The following is a 17144-nucleotide window of genomic DNA, read 5'->3' on the forward strand; positions in this document are numbered from 1 at the left end:
TTTTCTAGCAGAGATCCCACCACTGAGACACTAAAACCAGAAGTAATTCCTGGGAATTCCTTCTGTGCTGATAGCCTTGCTCTAAGATCAGAAGATGAATCATGATGGAACAGTTATGTGCTCAAAAGCAAGCTAGATTATCCAATGACTGCTGTCAGTCTTGCAACATGGAAGGCTACTGGAACAACAGGCATATGTGGATTGGAACCAACACCCTTGCTCCTGCCATTAGGGAGCTCTTTTTCTCCCCAACAGCAATTTAAAAAATGAGTCCTGAAGTGCAATTAGCTATGATGAAGATAACCACTTACATCTAGTGGCTGATCTGAGGTAAAAAAAGACTGTGTAACTGGGTTTTCCCCTCAATCTACAAGAGGGACAAAAGAGACAAGCTTTGGATAAATTCTTCTCAGAAAAAAACTTCAGTAAAAAGTGCACATGCATCTGACCTGCCTCCACAATCTGACAATATTTTCCTAAAACAAGTTAGCAAAAACTTTGGACAAAACAGTCAGGCAAGAGGTCTTCAGATTTGATCCAATGAATACTGAAGCTACCCTGAGACTTCTATTCAGTTTTGGCAATAGTTAGCTATGTATCTACACAGAAAATATTTAGCCTTCTGTTTTTATATTTCAGCTGAGTTTATTGTTTGAGATGACATTGTTCACAGAGAAGTGTAGTTTTCCTTGGCAAATGGGATCACAAGAAGTCACTCCTGTAGTCCACACTTTGGATAGAAAGAACCTCTCCAGAAACAAAATCCTGAATTCCTTGAGGATACCTGGTCCTTTGCATCAGTTGCGAGCCAGTCTAGAGAGCTGAAAAGCCAACATCAAGAGCCCCCATTACATCTTTTGGGATATTTTGTATAAAGAATAGATACTTTTATTTATCCTACTAGCCACTTAGGGGAAAAGAGATCCCCAATCTTGCCTCTACACCAACACTCCCTTGTCAGTAGAGGTCATTTCTCCTGTGCTGCTGACAATTCAGAGTCATAGTGGCAAATAAAACAGACTGATTTGGTGTTAGCTGGTGGTATTAAACTGTAAACAAAGTGAGAAGCCACCTGGCTCACTTAATTGACAGGGTCAGACCAGGACTCAACATCTGTTCTGTCAGGCATAGAGACATTTCAGAAACATCTTTATTGAAACTTAAGGGCTGTGCAATTTTCTTGCTTGACAGCCGAATGCACACAAACCTCAAGATACAAAAAAATGCATTTGTCAGCTTGGACAAGATAAATTTACTACTTTATATAAGCATACAGCTTGTGTATTTTGAAAAGCCACTGAGCAAATATGTTTCTCTTCCAGTAATGCCAGACAAATACATGTAGAAGTGAAAGGAAAACAAAAGGAAGAACAGATGCCTTTAAGGAAAACCATGATCAGATGGTAGCTCTGTTCTACCACATGGGGAAGTGGCCTGGTATATAAGTCAAACTCTGCTGAGGAATTACTTTCAAGAGGACACACAACATTCTGATTCTCCTATATGAAGCAACAAAGCATTTAGGCAGCAGTCACAATCCATATTTCAGTTTGGAGGTTCTAGCTGTAGTCTGCTCAGCCAAGGCTAGGACTTTAGACAAGCAGCACCTTTAACTGCCCAGGCAGGGATTGAGGCCAGTCTGGGAAACTTAGTGAGTAAAAATACTTAAGTGCATTAAATTATGTACTGGGATCTCTCCAGAGATCCAGAGTATTTCTGTAATAATTGTGTTAATGGTCTCTGGGGCTTATGCTTTTGTTATCAGAGAGAACATTTTGCCTGAAGGAGGGTTGGAGAGCTTGGATCATGCTGTTTGGAGGGTGTAAGGCAAAGAGGAAAATCACAGAGCTTTTTTCAGATATAAAAATAGGGCTTAAACTCACATTAGAGAACAGAATTTTCAAACCTGTTAGTGATGCTTTATACAGAGCTGTAAACACATGGCCATATTTTACAGAGAAAAACACTGCTGCAAAAAATACCAAAAATGCTTTTTACATTTACTTGTCATTTATATGTTACAGATTGTTTCTGTGAGCTCTACAAAACAATAAAATATGTTGGCCCCCTGACCAGCAACTAAACAATGAAATGCAGTTCCTTCACCAATCTCCTGATTCAGAGGTCTTGCAAGGGGGACTGGCAGTTCCTTTATCTTTGATATAAAAAATGCTATGCATGGTCAGGTCTTCAAAAATAGGAAGCCGAATGTCAGATCTATCTAATCTCAAAACCAATATGAAAATAAAGTAATTGCAAGCACACAGAAGACCCAGAAATAGGTTCAATTGCTCAGTACGATAGAAACACTCTCTGTAAGAGCAGGACCCTGAGTAAGTGCCCATAAACTTGACCTTTTGGAATTGCATTTGCCTGTGTGTGTGCTAGAGCAGACCTCTGACTGTTCCCATTCAACTCCCCCAAATTGTGAAGGGCACTGAAACCATTTCTATCACACTGACAATTACGTTAAGAGAAAGAGTAGTACTACGAGTACTGACAGAAAAATTACTATTTGCAGTCTGCAATTTGCCCAGCAGCAGGAAAGGTTTCTATTCCTCCTCCTCATATTCACTAGAAGGAAAACTGAATTTATGAACAACCAAGTAAGTCAGTTTTAAGGACTCTCCCCCAGGCAGAGAAATAGCAGCAATGCAGAGGACAGTGAAGAAAGGACAGAAGATACATGACTAAAGTATCAGCAGGTGCTTCAGCTTCTCTGTTATTCAGCCCTTTGGTATTATTCTTAGCATTTATTTCATGCTCCAGTAAGCTTTGTTTATTGAGGTGATCACACAACTCCGTTGTCTTGAAAGAACAGCTGCCTTCTGGTTTCAGAGGAACAGATTAAATCTGATTAGGTTTAATATCTTTTCAGTATGCTCTTTAATAACCACCTGATGACACTCTTAAGGAAGTTAAAAAACCAGGTCACTGTGATTTTAAAGTCAGATTTAGCCCCCTTAGAAGACATATTGAAAAGTTTACTTGAATCTGGCCCATCACCACTATTTTAACAACCTAATTATCTAGTTTCTCAGCCCTTTCTAAATTATGAGATTTTTATCATTTGTAGAAATCTGCTTCCAAGTGGATTGCAAGTACTGAGCACAAGGGCTGCAGGAAAAATCATCAGTGATTGATGATGATACAAACAAACCCCTTTGTTAATATAAAATAAATGATTCAAAGAAAATGTTAAATATGCATATATATTGAGACTAGAAACAAAAGCTTCAGCCCTTCACCACCTTTTAGGCAATTTAGAAATGCAAACCAGTGCAATTCAGCTACCTTTTCAACCAGCTCCCCTCATTCTTGTACTTGAGAAGCCAAATCCCTGCTTAGTTCAGAGGAATATTCAACTGACACAAAGTTTGGTGGCAGCCAGACAACTTTGTCTGACTCTTTCTGCCAGGTGAGTATTAACAAAGATGCCTGACTGAAGGAATGAATAAACAGTACTGACGCAAAAAAGCAATGCACACTCATGCCCTATCTGTGAAAGGAGGGTCCTCAAGATAGTGAAGCACTGTCAGTTGTGCGTGTACAGGCAGATGTTTTTCACCTTCCTCTCAGTCTGCTCATTTTAGCTGTGGAAGTGGTCCAGGAATCACTGAAGAGACTTGCTGAGGACAAGGCCTGCAGTGTTTCCTTTTTTCCATTTGAGTAATTTGAAAACTTATACCTGTAAAACAAACATGAAAAAGAGAGACAATGGAGAGATTTGTTTAATTGGAAGTGGAGAACGGCACAAAACTTTAATATCTGAAGTTCAACCATGTTTGTATGGGCAGGCTTAGATTAGCAGTGATCTGAAAATAAACAGGGATGTGATGGCAATTTTTTTCTTCTCATTAGGTTGCTGGAGGTCACTGACTCCCAGCAGCCTATTTCCCCTTTAGTGAGGGTACCTAATCACTGAACGTTTGCTGCTGCTGGAAGATTCCATAGTCAGGTGGAGGTCCTCATAGACACAGGATTGTGCTACTGTGTCTCCAACTTGAATTCTGCAACTGACACATTTAACAGTATCTTCCCCTTACTATCATCACACTCTACCTATTTCTCACATAGACTAACATTGGCCTGAAGCATTTGCTTTCTGGGACAGCAATTTTTTCCTGATGGATTGACAATATTCTAGGAAATCAGAGGTTTTGCTTCAAAAGAAGTAGCCAGTGTGGTTATATATGGTTATACATAACCTTCTCCTCAAGCCACACGGAGCAGATCTCCAAGTGGCTTTGCAGCTTGCCCATGGCACGTGCCCAGCACAAAGAGCAGAGCAGAGCAATGCTGAGAAACAGTCCCTGTGCTTTGCCTGCAGACTATAAAACAAGTAATATCCCCCTAAAAAAGGCAGCAAAAGTCACCCAGAAATCTCATAGCAACAACACAAAACAAACCAAACATTGGACAATTCCAGGCAGGAACCTCACATTAAAAAGAAGAATTCAGCTTTGGGCAATTGCTGCATTAGGCCCAAGCTTTTACAATTTCCTCTCAGTAAGAGTAGAAACCAATTCAGATCAAGCATTTTGATACAAACAGAACTGAGGAAGTCATTTGCAGCAGAAAGATGCACCCTATACGGAAGCAAATAAACAACAATCCCTGGCCTAAAAAAGGTTTGGCTGCGAGTAAGGACAGAAGATGATTACAGTAAGCATACTGGAATGCTCAGAGAACCAGAGCAGAGTGTAATGGGACAAGCAAAGATTATAAAGTATTACTGTGTTTGCAGCAGAGGAAAGCATTTTAGATTCCCTCTGTACATCTTTGTGGTGAATTCACAGATTTTAATGGAGTGTTTCCTTTGCACTCCACTCTCCCCCTGAGCGCAGTACCTTCCATTGCTCTGTGAGACCAGCACCACTGGACTTCATCCCCAGGAAGTGGCAGTCTGCTTTCAAAGGAACATTCTCTTTACAAGCATTTTAATCAGAGAGTTTTCATGCCTGTTGCATGTAAAAAAGCCTGAAACACACCCTACTTTGTCAGATAGCAGAAAGTGTTCAGATTGAATAGTGACAGCTGTGCTGATCACATGAAGTCTCAGTAAGATGGAAAGGCTACAGGATCAGGCAGGCAGCAGAACGTGTGATCCAGCTTGGGCCAGGAGTGACAGAAGCCACCTCTGTGCCTCTGGCATTGCACTCCCCAGGCCTTGTGGGCCAGCTGGGAACCTGCTGTTGCTCAAGTCCTCAGCTGCTACTACACCTGTTGATTAAATGAGGAGCCCCAGACAGCTATAAACCCCTGACCCATAATAATTCTCCAATTTGTTCTGGTACCAATGGGACTCTGCCTATGAAATAGAGCCCATGATTCAGCACTGGGAGACTGGACAGGAAGGAAAGGCTCCAGTTAAAGGAAAACTGTAGAGTAACACAAAGATTTCCACCTAAGTTATCTAAATATAAAAAGTAATAAAGCATTTAAGATATTTTATCAGCAAGAATGAATTTTCTTGGAACTTCAAATTAGTCATTTTATGCTTAAAAGATTAGAAATAGGAAATAAACTATTTTAGATCAAATTCTTTATCTTTAGAGTTTAACAAAACTTATCAGCTAGACATTTTATTGTATTTAGAAACATAAAGATTTAAGATGCTAAGATTATAAAGAGCATACTAATCCTTTTATCCTAGACTTGTTCATGGTTTAGCTTTTTTCCTCTCGGGTCTGACTGAAACCAGGGATATTATGTACTTCTACTTGCAGTTTTTAGATGCACATATTTAGGAAAAATTCAATCTCAGTCAGTTCTTGTTCCTGGTAGAGCTGTGGGTTCAAAAATTGGATATTTGCAAATTTACAGAATCACACTTTGGTTGATCTTTCAAAGTATGAAGATGAATGCAGCCGCAGATGAATGGTGATGGAATACAGCAGAGCAAAGCCAGGATAATATTTCACTTTTGCAACTGTTCTTATCAATGAGGAGCACTGATACTCCTTCAATCAGACTTGACTGTATTTCTCTTGATTGTTTACAATACAGGCATTAATTGGAATCTAATCTCTTCTAATCTTATTTCTTCCCAATCCAAATACTCAGTAAATTTCCTAAGAAAAAGAGAACACGTTCCCAGTGATACAATGAAGCTACTATATACCAGCATATAAAATTCTGTGAAGTTTGCAGATAGAAAATACCCAGAGTGCTGTAATTTGTCTCTAATGATTACCTAATTAATCTAATGAAATTAAACTTTTTTACCTCTATGTGTTTTTTTCTTGAGTTTGTGTACTTTTGAGCAGCAGAGTCTTCTAACCTTCTGACCTGAGGGTGAAAAATAATATATTATCAGTGGAGACAGGTAATGCAAATAATTGTACATATACAGTAAATGTGTCAGAGTCCACAGACATTTTGCTTACTGTATTTCTCACTGACATCCTTGCATGGAGAGATCTGTAAAACAAAGGATTATCCTGACTGATTTTTAGATCTCTGCACAGCTTTGTCCCTAGTGTGAAACAGGAATTTATTTGCTCTTTTCCATTATTACTCATAGATACATCAGATACACATTGTGAAGATTTCTTTATCCTTTGAAATGTCACACTGGCAGGCAATACAATTACAGTTATACTTCTTTAAGAAAATATAAAAAATTAACAACAGGAAAAAAGAGCATCTCTGTGTCCAGATGCACAGGAGTGTATAATAAATTGCTTTGGATGGGAAAAGCCACTGAAATATTCCCTCCCCACCACACCTAAGTAAGTGAGCTCTTGACTGCAGTTGACATAGTATATGTTGGCCACAATAAAGAGGGAAAAAACTGTTTACTCTGGAGCTGAGGTGGAGCAGAAAGGACAGAAACAGATGATTTCTCAGTGGTCAACGTTTCTGGAAATAACTGAGGCCCAGTTTACAGCCAAGACTGATGGTATAGGCTGAGCTATCTTATCACCATAATTTAGTTCTGATGTAACAGGTTTAACATGCAAAGTACATTTATCTTGCACACCCAGACACTTTTACTTTCACATCGGTGCTTACAGATAAAGAACAGTGTCCTTTGCACGTTTTCTCCCCACCTTCTGACTCACTGAAGTACTATACACATCAACAAAGAGGGAACACTGTTACGGGAACTTGCAGGTATTCATCTGGGTTTTATTGACATGGCTGTCTCCTGTCCTTCCTGGACAGGCTTCCTTTATGCTCCTGAAGACACATCTAAAAATTCTCCAACTCCCTTTGCACTGTTCTTCAAGCTTTCCTTAAGGATCATGGAAAAAACAGAATAAAAAGAAGTAGAAAAGGTGAAAGGAGCAAATCTACCATTCAGCATAGACTCCAGTAAATGAGAAAATTGGGAAGCTGACTTCACCAAATAGAAAAACAGCTTCCACATGTTTCTCCATGCTCATATTTACACAGAAAGCAATTCTTAGAAGGTTTCTAGAAAATATCAAGCATGGTAAGTCTGCTGTTCCTGACCTTTGGGCACTTAGCTTATTTGTTTTTCCTTATCTCACATTTATTGTCTACATCTTGTATAAAGTACACATTGTGAAAAGAGATTCACAATATCAAACCTCAGGTCTGCTCAGATAACTCCAGACTGCACCTCTCACTTAAAAAACTTTACTGAACTGCCCTTTTGCAAATGCAATGACATCTGAAGAGATGAGGCTATAGACAGATGGAAAATCCTCTGTTTTCAAGATTTTAACTGCTCTGTGAATGTGGAATACTGCATAATGGTAACTAAGTGCCTCAAGGTACTATAATTGAAGTGTGGATTATTAGTGGTAAAAAACTCCAACCAACCAACAAAAAAACAAAGGAAAAAAACATTTAGACTGATGGATGGTCAGAAGAGTTACTCACACTTGTTTCACTGTTCTATAAAGAACTTCTCAAATACTCTGTTAACCTGATTGATTCATGTTCCCATATTTCATAAGGGTAGAAACTTTTCCCATTACTGAGAAAATGATACTATTTTTACATTGGTGGATGGTTGGTGATCTACTGGGAAAATAAAACAGGAAGTATTTTCAGAAGAGAGCAGATTTCAGAAAACAGATTAAAGTAAAAGTTAATCAGTCATGCTGTGCAAGAGGCAATAACAGAGGAAATGCTACTGTACAAACCAAAGCACTGATATGCTACCACATTCTGCAGTCTAAGTCCTTTTCTAAGTCCAATCCTCCTTCTCATTATCAAGCTCTGTATGTTTCCTTTAACAGAGTAAATACATATTTTATATCAAAAAGGGAAAGAACAGAAGAGAAAGCTGTTTTAGAAGACCATATATACAGTACCTTCTGCAGCAAAGGCACTGAGGCACAGAAGACAAACAAACAAAAAGCCACAAAGTGCCAGGAGCTTCATCCTTCCAACTAGACGTTTCTGAGGAGGCTGAAGGAGTGTCTTGGTCTCTTCCAGCACAACCTCAGCTTTTATAAGATACAGCCAAAGGAATGTTACGTTCAGAATGGGTGGAGATTTGGCCTTTGGATTGCACCTCAACAGATGAAAGGAAACAGCACTTCCTATTTCAAGAAGCAATATACTCATATTCATACAGCCAGTTACACAGGAGCATTTAAGTACACAGGGATGCTCTGAGGCAGAGTCCTTGTCCTGTGCTTCACAGCAGCCTTTCCAGGGGACCTGGTACACTCCTCTGCATGCTTAGAAAGGCAGAGAGCACAGCAGAACTGAATTTGCATGGACAGTGATCAGGGCTTGAAAAGGCAAACCAAACCCAGGGTGTTTTAATCAAAGCAATTGCTAGTGTGTTGTTATCATAATTAACAAGACAGCTGGTTAAGCAGCAGATTTCTGAGTTTATTATTAACTTCTCAGTTTCTATTATATCTGAATAATTAAGTTATGGAGATTCCAGCCAACAGTTCAGATTAAGAAGTCATAAAATTCAACATAGTATCAATGTTCACAGAGTGTACCTAAAAAAAAAAAAAAAAAGTCCTTCAATCAGGGATCAACAATAAAGCTGTGTCTCGTAAAAAAAGGCAAAAAGTTCAAGTTTGGCAGCATGCAGTTCTCCCAGCTTAATCTGGTAAAATTTGGGTCTCTAGCAACAGAATATGTTATGAGCTATGTAGCCTTAAAAGGTGGCAGCAGTATCTGCAAGCCACCCAGACTAGGAATTACAGCAGGTTAGAAGGCTTCATTCTGGTGCACATACATTGCCCCCAGCCCCAATTTCAAAGGTTTCCTATTTCAGATTTGGGATTTGGCTTGTTTCTTGCATTTCATCAGCAGCCTTCCAAATTGGGTTACCCCTTTATCTACCAAATTTAGCCCCAAAAGCTTATTTCTGCAGTCCTACCTAGCAATAGCCATATATGGTGAATATTGCTAATGCCTGACAGCCTTTTTTTGTTTGCCAAGGCCAGCATTACCAACGTTCAAGAATCAAATCACTAACAAAACTTGCTACAAGATAGTATTATCTGCAGAGTGCTCTATGAAAGCTCTGCCTCACACTTGTAAAAGTGGCCAGTTCTTTCCCCCAGGATTGGGATTAATGAGCAGAGAGATGGCTTTCGTGTTTGGACTTACGATGTTTATTTTTCTTATCTATATTACATTTTTACACACAGTAAGCACTTCTACACACTAACCTAACAAGCTACAAATGGCAGCCCAGGGCTCTGTCCACGAGGCCTTTTAAGCATAAATTATCCAACTGTCAAATGCCAACTCATTTATTTTTACTTTTAACCCAATAACCACACACCCGTGTTCCACACTCCGTACTTCTCTATCCAATCACCCAATACCACCCAAAACCATGAAGAAGAAGAAGGAAGAAAGGCAAAGACAAGCCAACGCCCAAGAACCTCCATCTTGTCCCTCATTCACTACTATATCTCAAACTCTAAATTTTTCACCTGGTGACTTAACATAATTCTATCTAACTCACACATTCACATTCCCAGTTTCTCTACCTAGTTTTAGAAGCCTACTCCATGGTTTAAAATTAAACCCAGTGTTCTCTTGAGTGTCTGAGCCTGTCAGTACAGATAAAGGGACATTTTCTGTGCCTGGGGCTCCAACAGCACTGGCACACCTTGTCCAGCCTGCAGTAAGGCCATTAGCTCACATCCCTGCTGAGCATGTCAGGAGGGACTTTCACAGCTCAGATGCAGAGAAAGATGAATGACAGCAGAGCAGCAATGTTTTGTTATGATCTCTGTCTTCTTTCGAATATTGAAACATATGGGTGTGAGTCCTCATTTTGTACTTTTAAATTCAACATTTTTGCTGGTTAAGATTGAATCAAATAACATAAATCCCAACTAAGCATGTAAAATGGAGCTGGTCAGCCTATGCACAAAGGTTTGCAGAAGATCTGAAATGTCAATAAGGCACATGAAAGGGTTGGTAGGAGAGTAATTTTTCTGCAGCATTCAATCAGGCTGAGTAGTGGCAGCACTGAAGCAAGGATTTCACTTGGTGACTACAGTATTTTATCTCCATTACACTTTCTGAGAAAGTTCCAGGCAAGCTCATATACTGGGGGACGTGAGTGAACGGCTGTGTGGGGTTTAGTTGCCAGTTGGGGGTTAAACCACAACAATACCCAAATAATTTTTCATGTCTTTTTAGCCTTAACTAGAGGCATCTTTCTGTGTGCATGATAAGAAATAAAAAATGAATACAGAAAAGCAACCAGGTAAGATGGGAGATAGCTTGCAAAACACAACCTCATCACATGATGGCTATTGACATTTCCAACTATGCTCATTTAAACAAAAAGTGCTGCCAACACCTACCTCAGAAGCCCCCATCTTTCTTTTGAAGTATTTACAACATAAGATTGGCAACAGAAGTATTTACAAAGACTTGTTTTTCTAAATATACATCACTGTAACTTTACCAATCACCCCAAGCAAGAAAACAGCATGTGTTACCTGAATGCCCCATTTGTTTTCTGCATGGAAGAGGCAGGCTGCTACTTGGTCTCCTCTGTTACAACAATCCAAGCCTTCCAGCTACTATGATGTGAAATGAGGCAAACCTGTACAGTCATCATTGCACACCCAAAAAGCCCCACAGAGGGGTTTGATAGGAACAAGAACAGGTGCCCATTTTTTTCAAGGACAGCATCTGTCTGAGGAGTTTGCACTGCCTTACTGTCAGGCTGCTCCTGGAATGCAACCAGAAAACCCAAAAACTTTCTAAAACTAAAATACTGCATGGATTTATCAATATAACTTATTGGGGTGTGGATATTGTAAGTAATTTATTTGCTTATTTTCACCAATTGAGAGGTCTAGTTGCAGACCTTTGGAGATTCTTTTGAGTAAGTACTGGGGTCCATGCACTGTATCCTGCTCAGCAGTTTTGAGAACAAACATAGCTGAGGAAGATTTTTTTTTCCTCCTAAACTGAATACTTTCAGAAGAAATTTCGGTGCTTTATATTTTAAATTTCAGGCTGCAAAAGCTGATCATTGCTGTGGTTAAACCCTGTAATTCTTAATGCCCTGTTTCATATGCTTCTATAAATGCTAATGTTATAGAAATGTTAAGCAAACTGAAAATGGGAGACTAGAAGCAATGACCTAGCATAATCTTTTGACTTGTTCTGAGATAAAAGTCTTTTCCAAATAAGGTTGCAGAATATACAAAACAATAAGACAGAACTGTGTCAAGGGAGTGGCTGGAGACAGGAGATGGAATAAAACTACAGATTACTAAATAGCCTGCTAACCTGTGTCCTTAGAGTCTGTCAGCTGGAAGTCTGAGGCATCTGTATGATAGTCTTCTGTAAAAAATTAATTTTATGAAATGAGCAGCAGCTGCTATACATCTGTCCAGTTGAAAAAAAAAAGGCTGTGAAGGAAATTGAGTGCAGGGGTATTTCTGAATCATCCAGGGAAATAAGGGATGCACCCTGAGATTTGCATTAATGCAACATAATGGTGTTCAAAAGCCACATAGGATGTCTCTCAAAATCTTTAAGAAAGTAGTTTGATTTCTTAACATTAAATTAAGGCATGATCCAGAGTCTCCTTTAGTGCTTGCCAAAACTCTTAAATTTGCTATCTTCATAGAGTCACTATTTCTGGAGATGGTATGCTAATATAAGATTCATTAGTATTTCTAAATGTCATGCCATTCTAAGAAGAATCTGCATTTTTTAAATGAAAACTTCTAACCAGGTTGAAGCAGCTGTTTGTGACATGAGGAGAATAACATAGTTGGAGTAAATGGTCCTGTTAATTTTAGGGCTAAATGAAACTAACTTTTGAGCTGTGAGAAGGCAGGAAACATTAAAAACTTTCAGGATATAAAGTTAATTTAACTCAAGGGTAGACAAGTTATGGTGAACCAATGCAGTTGTCCAGGAGCATGTGCTGGCCTGTTTTTAAAGGAGGAAACATAGTGTAGAAACTGAAGGCTGTAGTAGCAGTCACTGTATGAGAGGCAGAATGACAGCATCTGGGATAGAGTAACAAAGATCAGAATGAAGAATGACTGAGGTTATAACTTCTCCTAGCAGTTTATGGTGAGCTGATAAACACTTTGAAAACTGTCCTCAAACAGGTTTTAAAGCATCTTTGACACAGCTTTTTTAATGAGTGCCCTGCCACTCCTCAGGTTGTGTCTGCAAGTAAAGCCTCTGCAGAGCTGCCAGCTGGTGTGTCTGTCTCATGTGTGCTGCTCAGGGCATCTAAGCTCCATTCACAGGTCTGTCCTGGACAGCTCTATTAAAGTGGAACTTGCAGCTCTTATTTTGCTTGGTTTTATCTTTCCTCCTGCTGGCAATGTGGTAAAGGTGGAACAAAGTATGCTTCCCCTTTCCCCCTGTTTACTTAATGTGCTCTCTCTCTGGTTTTTCAAAGTCTAGCTGTGATGAGGTTTATCTGGTTGCTGTAGGCTCCTAAATGGAATAATGAAATCAGGCAAGGGTTCAGGCCAGAGACATTTACATTGGGTGCCATGTTCAGTGTGTGTGTGTGTGTGATGGAAACACTTCTTTCTTGTGGTAGCCCAGTCTTCTAGTTCAGGCAAGGTGTGATTTAAGACTGTTTTTGACAGTTAATCTGCCAGAGCTCGCACTTCCATGATGAGAGGAGCTGTGTAACCTTCTCATTATGGAGTGTAACCTCATTATGGAGGCAGATCTGCTCCCACTGCATGTTACTTACCACAGAGTAGGGAAAAACCAGGCACCCAAGAAGGGAAAGTTAGCCCTCTTGCCACTTCCCTCTTGCTCTAAAGGATTTGTCCTTGTTTCACTCAATACTTTCTTTGTTTTGTTTTTCAGAAAGATGATAGAAGAATATGAAGTCTATCTGGCCTCCTGTACAAAGTAACTAGTCTGGCTGCCCAATGCTTAAATTCAGAAAACTTGGTAAGAGGAAGTGAAATGGTACAATAACAGATGTCTTGGCAGGCATCTCACTCTTCTTTTTCCTGAATAGATAAGGTGTTTACTTCAGCTGGCAAGCCTCCAAAACAGAAAATACTGTGCAGATGTCAACCCGTAGGCTTTTGGAAAGATTTTGAGATTGTTCTGCATATTCATCTCTTTCTTAAAAACATGAATAAGCCCTGTCTCTGCTATCTGATCGGAGGTGGTTGTAGAGATAACAGTGTTTTGTCCTGATGCTGTTACTTGACCACTGTCACCTCATTCTGGTTATTCTGTACATTGTAGATATGCAGATCATGTCATAGAAGCAAAATTAGTTGGTAATGAAGCCCAGAACTTGAACTAAGGAATTTAGAGGCTAAAGATCTTTCCATTTCTATAATGGTATGAATTTCAACTTTTCTTCCTGCCACCTCCTACAGAGAGACATTTGAGGAGAACGTTCCACTGCTGATTTACTGTCTGCTTGCTAAAATCCCATAATCCAGTTTATTGGGCACCATTTCAATGCATTGAACACAGTCTGTCCACCAAAGAATTTATGGTCACCTCAGTTGTACTTAATGTGACTAGGAAGGAGTAAAAGAAAAAAAGACTTCAGCAGCAGTGACTTTTCTTCTACATAAAAATTTGATGGGACAGGAGAACTCTGCTGAAGCTTTTAAGAGCCCAAGTTTTGTATGAATCCATCTGTGTCTGAGATATAAATGACAAATGAATGAGCTTTTTGCATTTCAACTCAGCTGGTAGTTCTTATCCCCTTCAGACTTCTGTAAACGCATGTGGAATTTTGTTTTCTTATACTGTCTTGGGTGGGACAAGGAATCTGATCAGTGGCTCTTGCTCCTACAAGTTCTTCAGAAGTCCTGAAGGAATGTAGGGCTATAAGACATGCAAATCATGTTTGGTTTCGCAGTTTGTTGGGTTTTTTTAACTTGTGGCATCATTTTACTTAGAAAAGATGATGATGGATAAGGACATATTGCACTGCTTAGGAAGGAAAAAGTGATCTTCATCCCTGAATGGAGTATTGCTACAGTCAGGAATTGTAGGGTCAGCAGCTGTGCAACATCTCGTGTCCAGTCCAGGTGGGATCATGCAGTGATTTTAGACTTGCACACAGTAAACCTGTAACTCCAAGGCCGTGATTGATACAAGTACATTATCGTGCCTCTTCCATCTCCCCATTGCAGTGGTGTTGAGTTAGTGTCTAGGATGAAGTCTGGTACTTCCACAGCTACCCAGACCACCATGCAATTTATAAAAATGTAAAGTTAGTATTTTTCATCCAAGTTGTATTTAATCCTGGATTTTCCAGTTAAAATTTTAATTAAATTTTTTCTCTGATAGTGGTTGGAAGTTTTTGTTTTCTTCCCTATCCCACTTTAATTTCTTTGTTGACCAATATTACAAGAATGTGATGTCATGCTTTTTCTATAAAGGAAACTGTGATAATTTAAAAAAACAGATTCAGTAGTTCTTTTTGGTGTTCTTCACTAGCAAGAATCCAAAATGTAATTATGTAATACATAATGTATTACAAGGTTGCTCATTCATACAAGGCAAAACAAACACCACTATATTTCAGTAAAGGTTTAGCTGTTCTGTACGAGCTCATAAAAGAAATGCCTTACAGCAGTACTAAAGATTTGTTCAGAAGCTTAATTATGTCTGCAGGAACACACCAAATGGTGTCAAAACTGAGTGAAGGAATTCACAAAGATGGTATTTTCTGGACCTATTCCTATTCATCACTGGCAAAGGAGAGGTGGTTAGAGATGTCAAAGCTATCACTCTCAGACATGTCAGGTTTGTGCTTCAATGATGTCAGTTGTGTGTGGTATTTGGTGGAACAGGGTGGGTGAATGCTGGGCTAGCGCCCGATGTCACGCCTTGTGCCACAAGGCCACATGCCTCTGCAGCAGCTGCCCTCCAGTTCCAGGTGACAGGTCTGGACAGCCACCCTCACCACGGCTGCCACAGACTGATGGATGGATTGTTTCCTGTGTTGCAAGAGCCTGGCTCCGGCTTTCCCCATCTTGCTTTCTTACTGATGACTAAAGTAGGTAAAGGTCACTGAGATGGTTGAATATTGAAATAAAAATCCAGTTCTTACCTCAACACTCTGTTAAGGGGTTATTTAAATGCATTCCCATTTTTTATTTCCAGATGGTCTGTTTCAAACTTTGAAGTGAACTTATGGAAACAACTTCTAAATTCTATGAACTGAAGTTCAAGGAAGATGATGCTGTATTCTTGCATTATTTCCGCGTATTGAAGAGTTTAAAAAAAAATGTTCTGCTCTTTAATAACAGCAGGAAGAGGAAGGAATTATCTTTGTCCTGGGACCAATTCAAGTTACATAAAGACCCCAGACATGCCCTGTTACTTTGTTATAGGTGAACTATTATAAAGGTTTTATGAAGGTACGTGCGTATTATCTGACAGCTTTCAGCAGCATTAGAGGTGGAGCAAGCTGGATGAAAATTGCAAAGCTAATTACATCCAATAATTTCATTAGGTGAGATCTAAATTTCATGTTGCATTCTGCTATGCAAACTTAAAATATGCGTGTCAGTTACATCTGGCCATCTTAATTATACTAGCCGATGGTGAAGAACACTTTCTTAGGAAAATAACTGGTTTACATTCTTGATGGAATTGAAATAAATGATTAAACATTATGTAGCCGCTTATTTAGATAATGATTTAAAAGGAGAATTACTTGAAACATCATGAAAATCCATAGAAACCAGCTAAAATCAGTGGCAAAGATCAGAATTTAATTAAATTGTGGATTAAACACAGTGTTTATGTCTTTAATATCCTTTGGAATGCATAATAAGGAATTACTGTAGAAGGTGGGGAATTTTTAGCCAAATTCAATTTATGTATTGATGAGTCATGCCTGGACCTACAGAAAATCCCAGTTTTATGATCCTAAGTAGGTCTGCCAGGTGTCACTGACACTAGTGCTGCCTCCATATTTTTATCTCACATCAAATCAGAGCTGTCTTGATTAAGGTATATCTGATATATCCTAATTTTTGACTTAAAACTTCAAATGTGAAGGAACAATTCAATTTTTTTTCTTTTTTTGGAGACCAACACTAGGAAGTATTGCTAGTGCTGTAATCTCATCCACAGAAGCCAAATCACACCTTTCCTCATGTTTCTTCAGGTACTTTCTCAAAAGGTTATTAGATTTCCTGTTGGTCTCACTTTTCCATGCAAACACCTCCCGTAAACAATGTGGGTTTCTACACCTCACTATTCTAAACAGTCCAAAATCCCTCCCTTGGTTCATAGTCAACCTCTAAAACTTCTAACTCAGAATCTAGACAAAAGGTGTTTTGCCTGAGTTTTCTTTTGTAACAAGCATGAATGTCAGGATTTTAAGACAGCTTCCCATATATTTCAGATTTTAAAGACAGTATTTCATACTTTGAGGACAAGCACACTGCTGTGTCCAGCTACAGTAAAAGTATAGAGAAATTCAGGGTATAAATTGCTTAAAAAGATAAAACTCTCTGAACAGGCTACTTAAAACTGATATGATCCAAAGATTTCTTCCTTCTGAGAACTACAGATGCCCCTCCAGCTCTAATAGTGCCAGGAACTAGATTGTGCCTTATAATTTTTGGACACAAAGGAGCTGCAACAAGGTGCTTCACAATCAACTTTCTTCCCTCTGTTTGAAGAGTCAAAAAATACTACAGTGTGTCACAGAAATAAAAGCAGCAGTGGCTGCAGTAAGTGGC

At 39.2% G+C, this 17144-nt stretch overlaps 1 long non-coding RNA gene across 1 annotated transcript; it reads right to left on the reverse strand.

Annotated features, from left to right (window-relative positions):
• Positions 1 to 1132: 1132 nt before the first annotated feature.
• LOC148183763 (uncharacterized) lies at positions 1133 to 8700 on the reverse strand. The gene is made up of 3 exons (XR_015773216.1): positions 8292 to 8700; positions 6229 to 6291; positions 1133 to 3688 (listed from the first exon to the last, which is right to left on the reverse strand). It is a non-coding gene; the product is annotated as an uncharacterized LOC148183763 (long non-coding RNA).
• Between the last annotated feature and the right edge of the window lie 8444 nt (positions 8701 to 17144).

Source organism: Pseudopodoces humilis, chromosome 9 (assembly GCF_049639895.1).
Source record: "Pseudopodoces humilis isolate 2021_Gansu_Grassland_sample_001 chromosome 9, ASM4963989v1, whole genome shotgun sequence".
NCBI lineage: Eukaryota > Metazoa > Chordata > Aves > Passeriformes > Paridae > Pseudopodoces > Pseudopodoces humilis.